This window comes from Microcaecilia unicolor, chromosome 2 (assembly GCF_901765095.1).
Source record: "Microcaecilia unicolor chromosome 2, aMicUni1.1, whole genome shotgun sequence".
In the NCBI taxonomy this organism is placed as follows: Eukaryota; Metazoa; Chordata; class Amphibia; order Gymnophiona; family Siphonopidae; genus Microcaecilia; species Microcaecilia unicolor.
In genome coordinates this window covers 425,589,638-425,610,441 of record NC_044032.1, presented here as the reverse complement: position 1 = coordinate 425,610,441, position 20,804 = coordinate 425,589,638, and the positions used below count along the sequence as shown (strand labels likewise).

Below are 20,804 nucleotides of genomic sequence, written 5' to 3'. Positions count from 1 at the left end.
TAGGAACAGTGGTGAAAATCAGAGAGAGGAGGAAAAAGAATCTAATATTGAGCGTTTAAAACAATGAGTGGGAATGGGAGATTCAGCATGGTTTATAAAGCATTTGAACATCAAACACCTGTGCTTAGAGGCGTATTCTTGGAGTGTTTTTCAGGGAAATCTAACAGTGCTGTCTTAAATATTAGCATGCTAATTGTGTTTGATATTTTGTCTTAATGTTAAGATACTGAAACATTTCTTAACATTGAGGTGTTCAAGATGTGAGACACCCACTTAAGGTCTGATTATGTGGATGAACTAAGAAGTTTGCCCTTAAGACTAGAGAAAATATTTTATTTATTTATTTTATTTTATTTTATATTATTTATTTGTTACATTTGTATCCCATATTTTCCCACCTATTTCCAGGCTCAATGTGCCTTACATAGTACCGTAGAGGCGTTTGCCATCTCCAGCAGAGGAACAAATACAAAGAGATATTGTGGTCGAATAAGGTTCATGTGTTATAGACACATTGGGGGATCGTAGAGAGGAAGAGTGATGCAATGGCTGTTAACAGGCTTAGGTTTCATTGTGTTGCAAGGTATTGGCAATTAGGTTGGGTCGGTGGGGTATACCTTTTTGAACAGGTAGGTTTTTATTGATTTCCGGAAGTTTAGGTGGTCATACGTTGTTTTCACGACTTTTGGTAGTGCGTTCCACATTTGTGTGCTGATGTAGGAGAAGCTGGATGCATAAGTTAATTTGTATTTGAGTCCTTTGCAACTTGGGTAGTGGAGATTTAGGTATGTTCGTGCTGATCTGATTGTGTTTCTTGTTGGTAGGTCTACAAGGGTCTGTCATGTAACCCGGGGCTTCTCTGTAGATAATTCTATGGACCAGGGTGCAGATTTTGAAAGCAATATGTTCTTTGATTGGTAGCCAGTGTAGCTTTTCTCGAAGGGGTTTAGCACTTTCGAATCACGTTTTTCCAAATATACAGTGGTGGAAATAAGTATTTGATCCCTTGCTGATTTTGTAAGTTTGCCCACTGACAAAGACATGAGCAGCCCATAATTGAAGGGTAGGTTATTGGTAACAGTGAGAGATAGCACATCACAAATTAAATCCGGAAAATCACATTGTGGAAAGTATATGAATTTATTTGCATTCTGCAGAGGGAAATAAGTATTTAATCCCTCTGGCAAACAAGACCTAATACTTGGTGGCAAAACCCTTGTTGGCAAGCACAGCGGTCAGACGTCTTCTGTAGTTGATGATGAGGTTTGCACACATGTCAGGAGGAATTTTGGTCCACTCCTCTTTGCAGATCATCTCTAAATCATTAAGAGTTCTGGGCTGTCGCTTGGCAACTCGCAGCTTCAGCTCCCTCCATAAGTTTTCAATGGGATTAATGTCTGGTGACTGGCTAGGCCACTCCATGACCCTAATGTGCTTCTTCCTGAGCCACTCCTTTGTTGCCTTGGCTGTATGTTTTGGGTCATTGTCGTGCTGGAAGACCCAGCCACGACCCATTTTTAAGGCCCTGGCAGAGGGAAGGAGGTTGTCACTCAGAATTGTACGGTACATGGCCCCATCCATTCTCCCATTGATGTGGTGAAGTAGTCCTGTGCCCTTAGCAGAGAAACACCCCCAAAACATAACATTTCCACCTCCATGCTTGACAGTGGGGACGGTGTTCTTTGGGTCATAGGCAGCATTTCTCTTCCTCCAAACACGGCGAGTTGAGTTCATGCCAAAGAGCTCAATTTTTGTCTCATCTGACCACAGCACCTTCTCCCAATCACTCTCGGCATCATCCAGGTGTTCACTGGCAAACTTCAGACGGGCCGTCACATGTGCCTTCCGGAGCAGGGGGACCTTGCGGGCACTGCAGGATTGCAATCCGTTATGTCGTAATGTGTTACCAATGGTTTTCGTGGTGACAGTGGTCCCAGCTGCCTTGAGATCATTGACAAGTTCCCCCCTTGTAGTTGTAGGCTGATTTCTAACCTTCCTCATGATCAAGGATACCCCACGAGGTGAGATTTTGCGTGGAGCCCCAGATCTTTGTCGATTGACAGTCATTTTGTACTTCTTCCATTTTCTTACTATGGCACCAACAGTTGTCTCCTTCTCGCCCAGCGTCTTACTGATGGTTTTGTAGCCCATTCCAGCCTTGTGCAGGTGTATGATCTTGTCCCTGACATCCTTAGACAGCTCCTTGCTCTTGGCCATTTTGTAGAGGTTAGAGTCTGACTGATTCACTGAGTCTGTGGACAGGTGTCTTTCATACAGGTGACCATTGCCGACAGCTGTCTGTCATGCAGGTAACGAGTTGATTTGGAGCATCTACCTGGTCTGTAGGGGCCAGATCTCTTACTGGTTGGTGGGGGATCAAATACTTATTTCCCTCTGCAGAATGCAAATAAATTCATATACTTTCCACAATGTGATTTTCCGGATTTAATTTGTGATGTGCTATCTCTCACTGTTACCAATAACCTACCCTTCAATTATGGGCTGCTCATGTCTTTGTCAGTGGGCAAACTTACAAAATCAGCAAGGGATCAAATACTTATTTCCACCACTGTAAGCCTGGCTGCTGTATTTAGAGCGGTTTGAAGTTTTCTTATGAGTTGTTCTTTGCATCCCACCTAAATTCCATTGCAGTAGTCTGCATGGCTTAGTACCATTGATTGTATCAGGTTGCAAAATGTTTCCCTCAGGAAGAATGGTTTCACCCGTTTGAGTTTCCACATTGAATGGAACATTTTCTTTATTGTAGAGTTGACTTGGCCCTCAAGTGTGAGGTTACGGTCGATAGTAACGCCGAGGATTTTCAGGCTGTCTAAGATAGGGAGGGTGTAGTCTGGGGTGTTTGTTTGTGAATTTGTTCTTATTTTGTTGGGATGAGAGAATGAGACAGTGTGTTTTATCTGTATTGAGTTTTAGTTGAAATGCATTTGTCTATGAGTCCATGATGTTTAGGCTGAGCTTGATTTCATTGGAGATTTCTGTCGGGTCATGTTTGTAAGGTATGTATATTGTGACGTCATCTGCATAGATGAAAGGATTGAGGCCTTGGTTGGATAAGGACTTGGCTAGTGCTATCATCATTAGATTGAAGAAATGTATCAAAAACAGTTTAATGTTACAGGCTGCTCATGTCTGTCTAAAATTCCCTTTTGGTATTTCCTTTCTCTTTTAGGTGTACTTTAAGGTCTAGGTTTTTATTATTATTTATTGTGGACTATAGATGCTTTCGGCAACAATATAGTATTTTCTTGGCTATTTTTATATATTTTTATTTAAAAATTTACAGTGGTGTGAAAGTTTTGCATCACCTAAATAAAACTTCATTTGCATGTTTAGTTTGCTCACAAAGTATGTCACAGAAACATACATAGCATACATTTCATTCAGAAATTAATATTACAAATTTTGAATGGTTTTATGAAATTTTATGGTACTTTATACATGTTCTGCTAGATATATTGCAGTTTGCCTAGGATTGAAATGAACCAATCAAATATGTCTTCTAATAGAAATGTAGATGCATAGCTCTGGGAGTTATCTTTTGGTGGGAATTACCAAAAGGTTGCCTAAGAAGTTTAAAAAAAAAAAAAAAAAGAGAGAGAGGATCATGTGTTGCTCAGGATATCCTTGAGCAACAGGAAGTTCACTTCTCCTTAACTACTCAGAGAATGGAAAGAGAAATGCTCGGTTGATGTTTGCACTTCAGCTTTTAAGGAGAAGAAGCTTGAAATTTGTACGGAGAGATTACAGGGCAAGGACGAAGCCACTGCTGACAGATGACCAGAGAGAAAGACGTATGGCATGGGAAAAGAAATACTCCAGTTGGAACAAGAAGGCATGGGGGAGAAAGTGTTATTGGTGAAAGCACATTATACATCCTTGGAAATCATGGAAAAAAAACATTTTTTGAGAAGGTTCCCAGGAGAAGATTATATACCAGAGTACTGAATCTTTTACATATCCTATAAAGGCAATGATTTGGGGATGAATGGCAGCCTACGAAGGTGGCAAATTTCACATCATTGATGTACATTGAAATCCTCACCAAGTGCATGTTACCATCAGCTCAGCAGTTATTTCTCAGAGATTACTTCTTCCAGGATAAGAATGCTCCATACCATCAAGCAAAAACAGTGGCAGACTGGAAGAAAATGAACTGAGGGAAGCAAGTGAATGGCCAGCAGTCTCCAGATCACAATCCAGTTGAGAACTTATGGCATAAGGTGTCGCTGGAAATAGCAGAGACAGCCAATAAACTCAGGAAAGGGATGTGGGAAATGTCTTCAGATCAAGGTACGACACTTTTGCAATGACATTGAAAACTTCTCACATGGCTACTGGAGCTTGCAGACTGCCATTAATATGAACATCAGACCTGAAAACAGATTTACAGGAGAGGCTCACTGTTATGTGCTTGGAGGGAAAGAATCTCTGGAGCTAAGATCCAAGATGCAGTGGATCTTAGCTCCAGATAAGACCACTGTTCTACACATCAGAGCCTCTCTATAGAGCACTCGTAGTTGGTTTTATTTTTGTAAGATGTTTAGATAATGAAGACAATGTCACTTTTTGAAAAGTTGACAGATTGGGTAGAATCCTGCAATATAGTGGAAAATTGTTCCACAGGAGACTGAGCAGAAAAAGTAGATTGCAAAGTTGCAATCTTTGTGTAGAAATATTGTGCTAGATTCTCCCTGTCAGAAAAGATATATTATCAGTAGGAGTTTTGTGACCAGTAAGCTTAGATAACAAAGAAAAGAGCTGTATTTCTTGGCTTCTCTTACCTGTGAAAAGTAAAATTGTTGATTCACCTTATAAGAATATAGAGTTTCTGAAGTCTTACGTGTATTCCAAATACTTTCAGCTCTTCTGGTCGGCTGTAGATAGAAATTGAACATCTCTGGAACAGCAGCAGGAGTCAACATGTATATAGAAATCTCCCACAATGAGCAGATCTGGAAACTTTAAAACAGCATCTGCGAGAGATTGACAGAGGTTGTCCCATCCTATGGAATCTGATGGTGCACAATATACAAGAAGTAAATAGCAGGATTAGAATGAATCTTGAAAAGTCATTTGGAGTAAGGCAGAATATTGGAGTTTTGTGGCTGAGAAGATCTGAGAAGAAAACCCAGCAACCCTGTCACCTCTTCATGACACTCTAGAATAGTAAGCTGAGTAGGCAGTAATGGAGAGGATTCCTCACTTTCCCATAATCATGTCTCTGAGATGATCAATTTTAGAGACAATGATAAGGTCATAAATTTAATGAGTATTTAGTACAAAGATTTATAATTAAGTAGAGCAAGTGGTCCATGTGGAAACTCAAGAGTAAAACCTTTCTTCCCAAGAGCCATCTTTCGAATGTACTAAGTCACCTGGACTATTGCAACTCACTCTACGCTGGCTGTAAGGAACAGACCATCAAGAAACTCCAAATGGCCCAGAATATCGCAGCCAGACTCATTTTTGGAAAAACAAAATATGAAAGTGCAAAACCCCTGAGAAAGAACCTACACTGGCTCCCACTGAAAGAACATACCACGTTCAAGATATGCATGATTGTTCATAAAATCATTCATGGAGATGCCCCGACCTACATGCTAGACCTAGTAGACCTTCCACCCAGAAATGTTAAACAATCTTCCCGCACCTTTCTCAACCTACACTTCCCCAGCTGTAAAGCGGTCAAGTACAAACTCACACATGCGTCTAGCGTCTCCTATATGAGTACGAAGATGTGGAATGCACTACCAACTCACCTGAAAATGATCAACGAATTAAATAGCTTCCGCAAAGCTTTAAAAACCTGACTCTTTAATAAAGCCTACCAAGAGAACCCAGAACAACTTGAACACAACCCTCACACTCCATTATTCAGAATCTCTCACTGTACAGCTGCATAATCAGATCCTCTTGTTCTTTGCTCTCTCTTTGTAATCACCAATTGTATTTCTTTCTAAGCCACATTGAGCCTGCAAATAGGTGGGAAAATGTGGGATACAAGTGCAATAAATAAATAAACCTAGGAGTGGCTTAAATGTTTTTTTCAGGAGGTGGAGTACACCCTGAAAAGCGGAAAGTACCTTGTTCCAGTTTCAGAACAGGGACAAATAACAAGCTAGCCTTGAATGCCTTCCTACTGGATTAGTGGGAAGGGTTTTTTCTAAACATATCCTTCAGTACCCCTAATAGTGAAGACTTTTCTGAAATTGAGACAGAACCAGGGAACCGTGGTTTTTATAATACCATTTTGGTCAAAGCAAGTGTGGTTCTCTCCTTTGGAACTTAAGTACATAAGTATTGCCATACTGGGACAGAGCAGAGGTCCATGAAGCCCAGCATCCTGTTTCCAACAGTGGCCAATCCAGGTCACAAATACCTGGCAAGATCCCAAAAAAAGTACAAAACATTTAATGCTGCTTATCCCAGAAATACAAACAATGAGCAAGAAATGGCTATGCTCTACCTTATATATTTTTGTAAAAATACACAACGTTTGAAAGGCAAAGCAATTTACTACAACAGTGATAGATTTATTATTGAAGGCGTCTCATACTGTCACATAGACATACTTCTTTCAAGCTTATATGATTGTGACTTTATATAATCATAGACCACCTCCAGCCAGCCAGTAGTCCACACTATCTGCTAGTAGTGAAACATCGGTATCTATATACCCGTGTGCTTACTGTGATACATTTTTTTTAAAAAAAATTTTATGTGCACTACTGTTCAAAGATCGAGACACTATTGGAATAAATTTGATTATAACGCAAAAAATCAACTTATCTTAATGTCTCTGGAGATTGCAAGCCATATTATAATCTTCTTGGGCCTTATACATTTCCAGAGCAGCTTATCAGACATTAATTAAGTCTCCGGTATCGTTGTCAGCCCGACAGGAACCTATTTCGCGGTCTACTGCTTTCTCAAGGGCATATATCTTTTATCTGGGCTAAGGCATAAGTATAAGGCCCAAGAAGATTATGGCTTGCAATCTCCAGAGACATTAAGATAAGTTGATTTTTTGCGTTATAATCAAATTTATTCCAATAGTGTTTCAATCTTTGAACAGTAGTGCACATAAAAAAATTTTTTTTTTAAATATATCACAGTAAGCACACTGGTATATAGATACCGATGTTTCACTACTAGCAGATAGTGTGGACTGCTGGCTGGAGGTGGTCTATGATTACATAAAGTCACAATCATATAAGCTTGAAAGAAGTATGACATAATAATGTCTATGTGACAGTATGAGACGCCTTCAATAATAAATCTATCACTGTTGTAGTAAATTGCTTTGCCTTTCAAACGTTGTGTATCCCAGAAATAAGCAGTGGATTTTCCCCAAGTCCATTTTAATAATGGTCTATGGACTTTTCCTTTAGGAAGCCATCCAAATCTTTTTTAAACCCCGCTAAGCTACCGTCTTTACCACATTCCCAGGCAACGAGTTCCAGAGTTTAATTGCACACTGAGTGAAGAAAGATTTTCTCTTTGTTTTAAATTTATTACTTTGTAGTTTCATCACATGCTCCCTAGTCCTAGTATTTTTGGAAAGAGTAAACAGATGCTTCACGTCTACCCATTCCACTCCACTCATTATTTTATAGACCTCTATCATATCTCCCCTAGCCTGCTTTTCTCCAACTGAAGAACCCTAGCCATTTTAACCTTTCCTCATACGGAAGTCATCCCATCCCCTTTATCATTTTCGTCGCTCTTCTCCGCACCTTTTCTAATTCCACTATATCTTTTTTGAGATGCAGTGACCAGAATTGAACACAATATTCGAGGTGCAGTTGCACCATGGAGCGATACAAAGGCATTGTAACGTCCTCATTTTTGTTTTCCATTCCTTTCCTAATAATACTTAACATTCTATTTCCTTTCTTAGCCACCACAGCACACTGAACAGAAGGTTTCAATGTATCATCAATTATTATTATTAACATTTGTATAGCGCTACCAGACGCACGCAGCGCTGAACACATGACATAGAGACAGTCCCTGCTCAACAGAGCTTACAATCTAAAAATACATACAGACAAGACAAGGGCGAGGGAAGTACTAGGTGAGAAGGAACGAGGGGAGACACCTAGATCCCTTTCTTGGTCAGTGATGCCTAACGTGGAACCTAGCATTATGTAGCTATAATTCGGGTTCCTCTTTCCCACGCGCATCATTTTGCACTTGCTCACATTAAACTTCATCTGCCATTTAGACGCCCAGTCTCCCAGTCTCGTAAGGTCCTCTTGTAATTTTTCACAATCCTCCCGTGATTTAAAGACTTTGAATAACTTTGTGTCATCAGTAAATTTAATTACCTCACTAGTTACTCCCATCTCTAGGTAATTTATAAATATGTTAAAAAGCAGCGGTCCCAGCACAAACCCCTGGGGAACCCCACTAACTATCCTTCTCCATTGAGAATACCGACCTTTTAACCGTACTCTCTGTTTTCTAACTTTTAACCAGTTTTTAATCCACAATAGGACACTTATGTCCCTAAGCAGACCCATAAACTAGAGAATTCTCCAATCCAAATCATGCAGGGGATTAGGGGAATTTCTTGCATCCCAACATTGAGTCCTTTGCCTTCATAACTTTGATATTGGAAAGGTAACCTTGACTTCCTTGATTCTACTTGATAGTATATCACAATTGACCTGTCTTCTAGAAGATACTCCACTAGAAGCTAAAGACTGTCTTCAACAAAATGGGGACTATGACCATCATAAAAAGTGTTGCAACAGGCAGACACCAACAATTTTTTTGTGGCAAACAGACTTTTATGTTTTTCCCTAGGAGTTTTCAACCCAGTCCTCAGGGCATACCCAACCAGTCAGGGTTTTCAGGATATCCCCATTGAATAGAGAGTTCTATGTTGTGAGGACTTGCTATCTTATTTGTTCTCAGAGAAAACCAAATTACTTACCTTGTACACTGTTGGCCGTGAAAACCACCTACATATTGAGAGAGCAAATAGAACCTACCTAGGCGCCTGTGGAGAAAACTGCCACAGATTCAGGGATAGTGAGCTCTTGGACCACAGTCAAAGCTGTGACAGACAAGTCAGTTGGGCTGTCACAGGGCAAGTGTCAGAACAAATCAGGAATAGACAAGGTAAGACTAGGCTAGACAAGACAGGACTAAAGCAAAGCAGAGGTAGCAAGGTACAATATACAAGACATGCACTGGATCCAGGCAAGGAAAGCAAGGCAAAGGGGCAGAACTGGAACCCAGACAAGGCAAGACTCGGAACTAGATTAAAACTGGGACTGGGACCCAGGTTATACAAGGCAAGACACAGAACTGGATTAAAACGGGGTCCAGAAAAGGCAAGAACTGGATCCAGACAGGACTGGATTGGATGAGACAGGCAGGGCTGTAACAGGCATGATTGAATACAAGCAGGGCTGGTACAGACAAGACTGAAACTGAAGCAGAAGACAAGCAGGGCAGACCAAAGACAAAGCAGGAGTAGGCTAGAAGTGCAACAGGAACAAACAGAAGCAAGACTATAAACAAGCCAGGAACAGGACTTAGCCTGGCAGGAACAGGAACCAGGGATGGAGCTTTGGCTTGACAGGAACCAAGAACAGGACTTAGCTTAACAGGAATCGGGAACAGACTTGGCTTGGCATCAGGAACAGGAATCAGGAATGGAGCGTGACTGTAGCAGGAACCAGGAACAGAGCTTTGGCTTTAGCAGAAAGCAAGAACAGGGTTTAAGAGAAGCAAGGGTCAAGAGCAGAGCTAGACTAAAGCAGGAGCCAGAAACAGAATCAAACTGTAACAGAAACCAGGTGCAGGGTTTGGCTATAGGAGAAGCCAAGTTTTCAGAAACAAGGTTCAGAAGCAAGACACGCAGGAACAAGAATTCAGGGACAAAGACTCTCAGGAACAAAGCCAGACAGGAATCAAGGCATACAAGAATAAAGCATTTAAGAACAAGGTTTGCAAAAGCAAGGGTTTCAGGAACTTGGTTCAGAAACAAATAGGCAGGAACAAGACTACACAGGAGTAAAAAAGCAAGGTTTTCAGGTACAAGACTCAGAAACACAGGGACAAGACGCACAGGAACAAAGCCAGGTAGGAAGCAAGGCATACAAGAATAAAGCCAAGCAAGAATTAGATCCAAACTGGAAACACAAAGACAGGATAAAGAGACCTCTTACAAAGGCAAAACATGAAAGTTCCAAGGTGCTTTATAAAGGAATTTGCAGGCAGCAGATGCATCAATGCAGGGACAAGGCAGCCTGGAGAAGCAACAGAGCCAGATCACTGGAAAAAGGTGAGTCTGGATGCAGGGGCACAGCCACAGCCATGACAAAAACCAGATAGCCACACATTTTTGAGGATTTAGAAAGATCTTGTTATCACTAAACCAAGAGCATAACTGGTCCAGGTGAGAGCTCACTGTCAATTGAAAAGCGGAATCCTAGGAATCGTGAGCTATCAGAAGCTAAATGCCATCAGCATAAATGTAAGGCAGGAAATCCAAATGCTGTGCACAGGTAGCGAATAGAGATTAAAACAGGTTAAAATAGAATCAAAAGCTGAAGCAGAAGGACACTCCTAGAAGAGTCAAGATGGCAAGCCGTGCCTTGTTTTCATTTTCATTTTTTTATTTTTATTTTTATTTTCATACCCATGTGGTCTTCTTCATTATTCTCCATCATCAAAACAATTTTTTGGGATCCCTGTCCATATATTCTATGTTTCACTTTTTTCAGTATCATTTCATTTTGTTGTATATGTATGTATGGAGAGTATGTAGTGATTTATGCCTTCGTTTACATATTTATTATAGATATCGTTGTTAGCAGCTTTAGTGCTTTTTTTCATCTGATCTACAAGGTACTTTTTTCTACAGATAATACTAGGTATGTCCTCTATATTTATACTTTATTATGTTGTGTATTTTATTCCATGCCTTGTCCTCATTATCTCTATGTGGTATAATTTCATATCTTTACATAATTCAATATTCTTTATTCTTTTAAAGTCATATACTCTTATATTTTTATCATATATTTTTTATTATATATACTTTGCATCTTTCATTCTGATGTTTTATTTGTCTAAATTTGTACAAGAAATTGTATATGGATGTTCAAGTTTTTATTCATGTTTTTAATTATAATTGTATTTTTATGCATGTCTTTGTATATTATATTATTTTATAGACCCCTGACGCAGGCCTCACGGCCGAAACACGTCACGTGTCGGGTCATTTCTGCTACTGTCAATAAAGACCTTGTTCAGGAAGACACTCATTGTGAGAGGACTTTTTTGGATCCACTGTGTGTTTTGCCTTTCATTGGTTTTCCTGTGGAGAGTTCACCTTCTGTGGGCGTTTGCTTCGTTGGACTTGGAGGTACACCATGGCCTTCGAGCCATGGGATGACGTCCTTAGCTTCAGTGGCGAGAGGTTACAAAGATTAATGCAAGATTTTACACCATTAGAGGCAGAAGAATGTCCCGGTGTATCTCTTGTAGATTTATGGACAGATATGATTAAGAATAATAAATCTATAATACAAAATGAGTTACATTATGCTACTTTATTACAATATTGTAGGAATAAAAAGATACCTAGGGGCCTCAGAATTATGAAGGAACCTCGCTTGTTTACTGATGATGAGGACTTCCTCACTCAGTGGTGTTCTATTCTGAACAAGTGTTCACTTGATCTGATGATTCTTATTATAGAAACGTCAAAAAAAAGGAATGATATTTTAAGACCATTTGTTAATGAAAAATTAGAAGTATTAAAAAATACTGATCCAAAGTTTGATGAGATTATAATAGATGTTAATAAACGGATGGATAGTTTTAGAAATGAAATAAAAAAGAGTAAAATCAATAAACTACATAGAGATTCTGAAGACTATAGGAGGGGTCCTATTTATCCCTGGTCTAAACCTAAAAGGAATACTAGAAATATTCAATATAAATCTAGGCCACGTTTTCAAAGTGAATATGATTCTAAACAAATGATTAGTGACATTCATCAAAGACCTAGGAGACCAGCAGAAAATATAGAGTCACCCAGTAGGAGAAATAATAAACGCATTAGGAGTGACTCTGATGAATGTTTTACTTCCCCTTTATCCAGCCCCACCAATGTTCCAACAGCTGTTCCCTCTACTACTTTTTTAGATCAAATTTGGCCCACGAGGACCCCGTTTCTAGAACAATCACGACAATACAGAGGGCCACCACTAAGAGGCCGGGGCTACAATCGAGGAAGGGCAAGACGAAGACCCAGAGGCAGCAGCCATCCTTATCACAACCGATACAACCAACAATATTGAATATGAGAGAGGAAAATGATGATACTCCCATAGTCAATCTTTCAAATTCCATTCTTTCAGAGCATCAATTAAACATTTTAAAGAAAGGCCTTTCATTTGTCCCTACGGCAAGATATGATTCTTTCCAGACAAGGGTCGACATGTTTAGGTTTTATAGGAAATTACTGATTAAAAACTTTTTTTCTAATAATACAGAGGGTTATCAAGACTCCTCAGTGATCAAAGGTAAATCCAAATGGATACCGCCTGGACCTCCAGATCCTGTGGTTTTCACTTTTTACAAGTGTGTTCTTTCAGACATAGAACGCCTTGAAAGGAAGAATCGTAAGGCTCATCACAACCTTACAAAAGATGAGCACAATGCCTTATTAACACTTTCTCAGAATCGAGATATTGTCATAAAACCAGCAGATAAGGGTGGAGCTATTGTTATACAAAACAGACAAGAATATATCATGGAAATACACCGACAGATTTTTGATTTAGAATATTATATCCAACTGGAAAAAGATCCTACTGACCAACTTCAGAAAGACATATTAGAATTAGTGTCTTTTGCTTTCGATGCTGGGTATATCACTCTTAAAGAAAAAAATTACCTTACAGTTAAGTGTCCTTCTATCCCCACCATATATACTCTTCCTAAGATACATAAAAGGTTAGATAACCCACCTGGTCGTCCTATCATCTCAGGAAACGGTTCAGTTTTAGAGCCTCTCTCTCAGTTTGTAGACTATTTTTTACGACCCTTTGTCCCAGAGATTGACTCATACGTTAGAGACTCATCCCATATGATCAACATTTTAGAAATGTTTGATGGAGATCTTGAAGATGTTACTATGGTGACCCTGGACATAGAAGCTCTCTATACCAATATTCCTCAGTTGGAAGCCCTGATAGTAATAGAGAATACACTTAAGAGAAGGACCCATGAGCGACGTATTCCTAATCATTTCATTCTTGCCTTGGCTACTATTGCCCTTACTAAGAACTATTTTGGTTTTGATGGCAGTTTTTTCCAACAAATTAAAGGCACAGCTATGGGGTCAGCCATGGCCCCCGATATTGCTAATCTATATGTTGCCCAGTTTGAAGAGAGATTTCTCAGAATACACCCATATAAAAAAGAGATCAGAATGTACAAACGCTATATAGATGATATCTTCCTGCTATGGAAAGGCAACATAGATAGTTTATCCTCGTTCATGTCTTGGTTGAACACCAGGGACCCCAACTTACGTTTTCAGATGCACCATCACCATAGTGAGATTCCTTTTTTGGACATTTTGATACAAAAAACTACATATGGGTTCAAAACTACTATATATAGGAAACCTACAGATAAGAATAACTATTTACATTTCACTAGTTTTCACAATAGATCATTAAAAGAAAACTTACCTTATTCACAGTTCTTGAGGTTGCGTAGGCTTTGTACAGATTTTGACGATTTTCAAACTAAATCTGTTGATATGTCCAACAGGTTCAGCTCCAGAGGATATCCCCGTGCATGTGTTAATAATAGTCTAAAGAGGGCCATTAATAAGAACAGGAATGATCTCCTGATTGCCAAGCCAGACAAACTAAGCCCAAATTTGGTTTGCACATTAAAATATTCACATTTATCAGGAGGCATTAGAAACATCATTAAAAAGCATTGGCATATTTTGGAGACACATACCTGCTTTACAAATCAAGTTCCAGTCATTGCACACGCCCGCAACCGCAACATTAGAGAGTTTTTGGTTCCCTCTACCCTTCCAGAGCCCCATTCCACAAGAGGAGATTCCTTTGGCCATATACCATGTGGGAGATGTTCAGTGTGCAAACACTCACTTACTATCACTTCATTTCACAGTAAACATAATAACAAAAACTACACTCTCAGACATTTTTCAGATTGTAATACTACTGGAGTTATTTACATCATAATATGTCCTTGTGACTTACTCTATGTAGGAAAAACTAAGAGAGCCATAAAAACAAGAATTATAGAACATAGGAGTTGCCTCACAAGGCAGATACATAGCGCCCCCCTGGTGACTCATTGGGTTGAAAAAAATCATACAATTGAACATTTAAAATTTTTTGTATTCAAATAAATATCTATGTCCTGGAGAGGTGGTAATATGGATGAGAAACTGCTAAGGGAAGAACAGAGAACTATATATACATTAGGTACAGCCACACCGCATGGACTCAATATGGACATGGATTTCAGTCCTTTTTTATGATCATCCTTGTTATTTTCATTTTTGCTTTTATTTTTATTTTTGTTCAGTGTTCCCAGTCGCCTGTCTTTTTTCTATTACACATTTTTTGGTTTTTCATATTCATTTTTTTCATTTCCATTATTATTATTTTGTTCCATCATTCAGGATTATTACCATTTTTATTTTTATTTTTATAGCATATACATTGTATACGAGGACCTATATATATGTTTAAAAAATTTTTTCACAAAATTATTTGTCCATGTCGAACAATTGAATCGCTATTTTTATTTTTTACCTTTTATTTTTCATTTGTATTCTGTAGTTAGCTGGAACTACATATGGGATCACATGGTTTATATAGTCCAATCTCTTGTTTTATTGTTGTTAGATTCCACCTATAGCTTTATGTGCGCCCCATTGTCTTCACTAACCCCTTTTTAGCAGTGGAGTCTCTTATATCGATCATACCATTAAGTATCGACCCCACCACTCGCATGTGCTATATCTCCTTAGTAATGGTTCGTTCCAATCACAGGGGAAGTGATGTCATCTTTACTTCCGGTATAAATCCTTCCCTTGAAGGTGGTTTCATGTTTTGCCATACATTTCGTTTCACAAAGCAGCACAGCGTTTTCTTGTGTACGGTAAGCATTTTCATTGGTTTTTCCTTAGTCCTGTTAGCTTTTATTTAACCAGTGCTAATTCAATGCAGTTATAGCGGTTTGCATTGTGCCTCACACAAACGAATTTGCTTCCCAGTACTCAGCAGTCATTTAGGCGCTTTTATGGCCTGATCTTGTGCAATGCCGATAGCTATGTAGTCTGTTTTAGTAGTTTATAGCATGCCCCACACCGACTATTCCATTCATTTTCATTGTTATATATTTTATCTGCAATAATCCCCCCCTTTTTTGATTTACACCTAGGGGAACTACGTCAATATTCCCTTGGGCACAGTTTTAGATATTTTTAGATGTTAATATACATTTTTAGACTCATTTTTTTCAATATTCCGTGTTGATAGTATTGTTTCATATTGTCTTCATATGCTCTCATATGTATTAACGGGTTCTTGTGTATGATAAGCATTTTTATCGATTTCTCCTCTGCCTTTCCAACTTTCATTAAGTCTTCACTTAAATTAGTGCTGATTTAGTGCAGTTATTGAGTTTAGCATGGTGCCTTACATAAACTAGCGTACTTTTCAGTACTCAGCATTAACTTTGGCGCTTTCATGGCTCGATCGCGTTGTATTGCTGATATCTATGCTGGCTGCTGTAATAGCTTATAGCATGCCCCACACCCATTAATTTTTCTTATTTATTTTTTCTCATTTCGATTGGCATTTACCTTTTATTTGTAATTTTGCCCCCTTTTTGATTTACACTGAGGATATTTATGTCATCATTCCTGTGGGCACAGCTTTATTTATCTTTACATGCCAATATACTTTTGCTGACTCTTATTTTATATTTTTCATGGTGACAGTATCGTCTAAACATGGCCTTCAGGTGTACTCTGCCAGCATGTTATGTGGTTCTTTATGCACTTTTGCAAAGGTAATATTATTTTTCAGTTAGGTGGTTCCCCTATGTTATGGTCCATTTTTCTTAGTAGTTTATGGTCTTCTTTTTTAATATATGCTATTTTTCACAGTAATATCAGGTAATTCTTTTTTCTGTTTCTCCCATCCTTATCATTTTATGGTTCATCACCTTTGACATTTGCTGATTCATTTGGCAGCCGTGCCTTGTTTTCATTTTCATTTTTTTATTTTTATTTTCATACCCATGTGGTCTTCTTCATTATTCTCCATCATCAAAACAATTTTTTGGGATCCCTGTCCATATATTCTATGTTTCACTTTTTTCAGTATCATTTCATTTTGTTGTATATGTATGTATGGAGAGTATGTAGTGATTTATGCCTTCGTTTACATATTTATTATAGATATCGTTGTTAGCAGCTTTAGTGCTTTTTTTCATCTGATCTACAAGGTACTTTTTTCTACAGATAATACTAGGTATGTCCTCTATATTTATACTTTATTATGTTGTGTATTTTATTCCATGCCTTGTCCTCATTATCTCTATGTGGTATAATTTCATATCTTTACATAATTCAATATTCTTTATTCTTTTAAAGTCATATACTCTTATATTTTTATCATATATTTTTTATTATATATACTTTGCATCTTTCATTCTGATGTTTTATTTGTCTAAATTTGTACAAGAAATTGTATATGGATGTTCAAGTTTTTATTCATGTTTTTAATTATAATTGTATTTTTATGCATGTCTTTGTATATTATATTATTTTATAGACCCCTGACGCAGGCCTCACGGCCGAAACACGTCACGTGTCGGGTCATTTCTGCTACTGTCAATAAAGACCTTGTTCAGGAAGACACTCATTGTGAGAGGACTTTTTTGGATCCACTGTGTGTTTTGCCTTTCAAACTAAATCATTAAGCAGAAGAAGAACAGTTTCAGTGCTGTGTCCGTCACAAAACCCCAACTAGCAAGGGTGAAAGGTGCTTTATTGTTCCAGAAGTTCGAAACCTGTTGAAGAACTGCTTTTTCTATTATGTTGGCCAAAAAAAGGAGACTAAAAATAGGCCTAACATTTGGGAAGTGAAGAACAATCTGCATTTTATTTTTTGTTATGTTGGGCCAAATAACAGATATCTTCCAAGATGTGGGTATAATATCTTCTAGATTGGAGGTAATAAATACCAAATCAATTGGGGCTGAGGAGGACCACCATTCTTTCAAGCAGATGAGGTACAGGGTCCAAAACAATAGATGTCAAAGGTTGCAATTCACTAAACATGGCTTGCGGAACCAGAGAATAACTAGCCCAAAGGGTTGAGAGGGGGCGAAGGGAAGAGGTTGAAAAGAGAAGGGAGAAATGAGAGTGGAAGTGGTTTGCATTGAGGAGATCTTGTGAAGATGGAAGGTAGCAAATGTGTCTGGGTGATATAAAGGCAGGATATGAGCTTATTCATCAGGAAAAAAAAGTTGATGAAGATAGTTACCATGAAAGAGAATTGGGTTAGAGAAATATGATTATTTAATGCGCCAAACAAAAGCCCAATATTTATACTGGGCAGAGTGACAGCAAGCAAGAGAAGGCCGCGATCTGTTCTTCCTCCATTGATGCTCAGCTCTATGAAGAGAAGAGCCTGCCTGCCTAAATTCTGTGGTAAACCACAACTGTCCTGGAGAAACATGAGAAGAAGGACACCAAGGTGCTAATTGATCTAGAATATCGCAGAGGAGAGGTACTGAGTCCAAGCCAGTAACACCTGAGTAACAGCGAGAAATAAAACAAGCCTTGTCTAATGATGAAAGTGGGTGAGATGAAGACAAAAATGAAGGTTGGGAGGGGGGGAGCTAGGCTACACACGAAGTAAGAAAAAGTAAGAAGTGATCCGTCCAAGAAAAGAAAGTGGTGGTCAATGACTTCTCTATCTCCAAACAGAGGCCAGCCTTTTGAGTAGGATCCTTACTGAGAATGGAAAAATGTAGCAAGTTGAGCAAAGTAAAAAACCTAGTTCTTAGACTGGGGAGGGGAGCGTCAAGATGAATATTGAGGTCACCCATAAGCAGCAAAGGGACAGGGGAAAGTCACAAAGGAGGTTCTCTAAATGCTGTAAAAGAAACCAAAGAGGCTGAAGAAGGTCAATAAATAAGACAGAAAATAAGGAGTTTTCAAAGACAAAGAATCAAAAGTATGGAGTCGAATAGGTAGAAAGTAATATAGATGAAATTTGCGAGAAAGCAACGCCCCCTCCACGTTTATGGGTGCGGGAGAAAGAGGAATAAGGATGACGGGCTTCAGTAAGAAACAAGAGTCCCATGAGTGCAGCCATCTTTCAGGGATAACAAGCAAAGAAGGGTTAGAAGTCTAGAAGGTCAACAACAAGAGGACCTCTCTGCTTTAATGAATGATCATTAAGAAGGCTCACCTGAAGAGAGAGGGTAGTAACAGTACAGGAAGAACAGCAAGAACAAGAGGAGGGGATAGATTTAAAAGCTGGGGGCCATGGGGCGAAAGCTCGAAGCACATCAGAGCAGGAGGAGATTTGGACCAGAATGGAAGCCATAAATGGCAAAAGACAGGAAAGAAGTAATTAACATCACGCCAAATTGTGGTTAAAAATGTGAGCAAAGGTGCGCAACATGCTCCTTAATTGGCAACCTTTGGTGCACGCCGCTGGTCTGTCCAATGTAAAACTGAAGACAGAGATCACCTTGTGACATGAAATAGTTGTTACGTCTGTGCTCACCTCGCCCTCTGGTGGCCAGAACCGGTGGCTGCTATTGACTATCACCCGTTCCAGACTTTAGCCCAGTCCAGTTAGGATCTTCCAGGCTGCCGGATTTGTCTGTCTTGTTTGACCCTGCACAGCTCCCGTAGTGGCCTGGTGATTGTTGCAGCTGAGCCTCAGTTGCTGCTGGGCTTATTAGCCATTTGGAATCTCTCTGCCTTTGCCTTTGCATCGTCTAAGGTGCCTGGTATGTTGGTGCTCTGTGCACTTCTGCCTAGTCTAGTTTCTTGTTTTAGTTACTTGCCTGATTCTGCTGTCTGCCCAGACCCGGCTACTATCCTGGTTTTCTCTTCTGTCTGCTGCCTGCCCAGACCCGGCTTGTCATTTGGTTTACTCTTCTGTTTTGTGTCTAGTCCTTGTCTGTTTGTGTCTTTAGTGGCTGTTCGGCAGCTTTCAGTTCTGTGTCTTGTTTGTCAGTGCTTTGTTCCCTGTTTTGGTGGCTGCTTGCAGCTTTCAATCCTGTCATTTAGCTTATCCCTTCCTTGCCCCGCTGTCCCTGTATGTTCCTTTCCTCTCTGACCCTCAGTCCTGGTTCAGCCTAGTGGGTATCCAGTCCTGCCTTGCCCAGTAAGTCCTGCCGGCCACCTGCAACCAGGAGCTCAACTCCTGGTGAAAAGTGGCCAAGTGCAGGTGAAGTTTAAGGGTACCTGCTCTGCTTAAGTCCTGCCTGTTTGCCTCTGCTGCAACTCCAGTCCGGAGTTCCAGTCCTGTTCTGCCTACTGTCTGGTGTGGGGTGGTTTTGCCTGCCACTGCTGCTCCTCGACAGTGGCCCAAGGGCTCACAAACCCAGTTCCAGCGTTGAAAACGTGACAATAGTACTCATGGGAGAACAGAGGCAGGTAACAGGAACTGAAATGCAAAAACAAATTAAGCTTTAAAACAGTATTCCAACAAACACAATGCATTACTTAACATAAGAACATAAAATAGCCATACTGGATCAGACCAGTAGTCCATCTAGCCCAGTATCCTGTTTTCAACCATTACCAATTCTGGTCACAAGTACCTGGCAGAAACCCAAATAGCAACATTCATTCTACCAATCCCAGGGCAAGCAGTGGCTTCCCCATGTCTGTCTCAATAGCAGACTATGAACTTTTCCTCCAGGAACATGTCTAAACCTCTTTTAAACCCAGATATGTTAACCACTGTTACCGCATCCTCTGGCGAGTTCCAGAGCTTACCTATTCATTGAGTGAAAAGATATTTCCTCATAATTTGTTTTAAAAGGTATTTGCATGTAAATTCATTGAGTGTCCCCTGGTCTTTGTACTTTTTGAAAGAGTTAAAAAAAAAAAACTATTCACTTCTACTCGTTTTACACCACTCAGGATTTTGTAGACCTCAATCATATCTCCCCCTCACCCACCTCTTTTCCAAGCTGAAGAGCCCTAACCTCCTTAGCCTTTCTTCATATGAGAGGAGTTTATCCTCTTTATAATTTTCAAAGGCTTTTCTTTGAACCTTTTCTAATTCTGCCATATCTTTTTTTTTTTTTTTTTTTGAGATACGACGACCAGAAATGAACACAATACTCAAGGTGAGGTCGCACCATGAAGTGAAACAGAGGCATTATAGTGTTCCCGGTCTTATTTACCATCCCTTTCCTAATAATTCCTAGCATCCTGTTTTCTTTTTTGGCCACCACCGCACCCTGGGTAGAAGATTTCAGCATATTGTCTACAACGACACCTAGATCTTTTTCTTGGGTGCTGACCCCTCCCCCCCCTCCCCCAAGGTAGACCTTTAGTATCAGGTAACTGTGATTCGGATTGTTCTTACCAATGTGCATCACCTTACATTAGTCCACATTACATTTCATCTGCCAGTTGGATGCCCATTCTCCCAATTTCCTAAGGTCTTCCTGCAATTTTTCACATTTAACAACCTTGAATACTTTTGTGT

General features: G+C 39.5%; 1 protein-coding gene across 1 annotated transcript in view; it reads left to right on the top strand.

Moving 5' to 3' along the window:
- Positions 1-20,804, top strand: part of CENPE (centromere protein E) — a 466,760-nt gene that overhangs the window by 366,770 nt on the left and 79,186 nt on the right.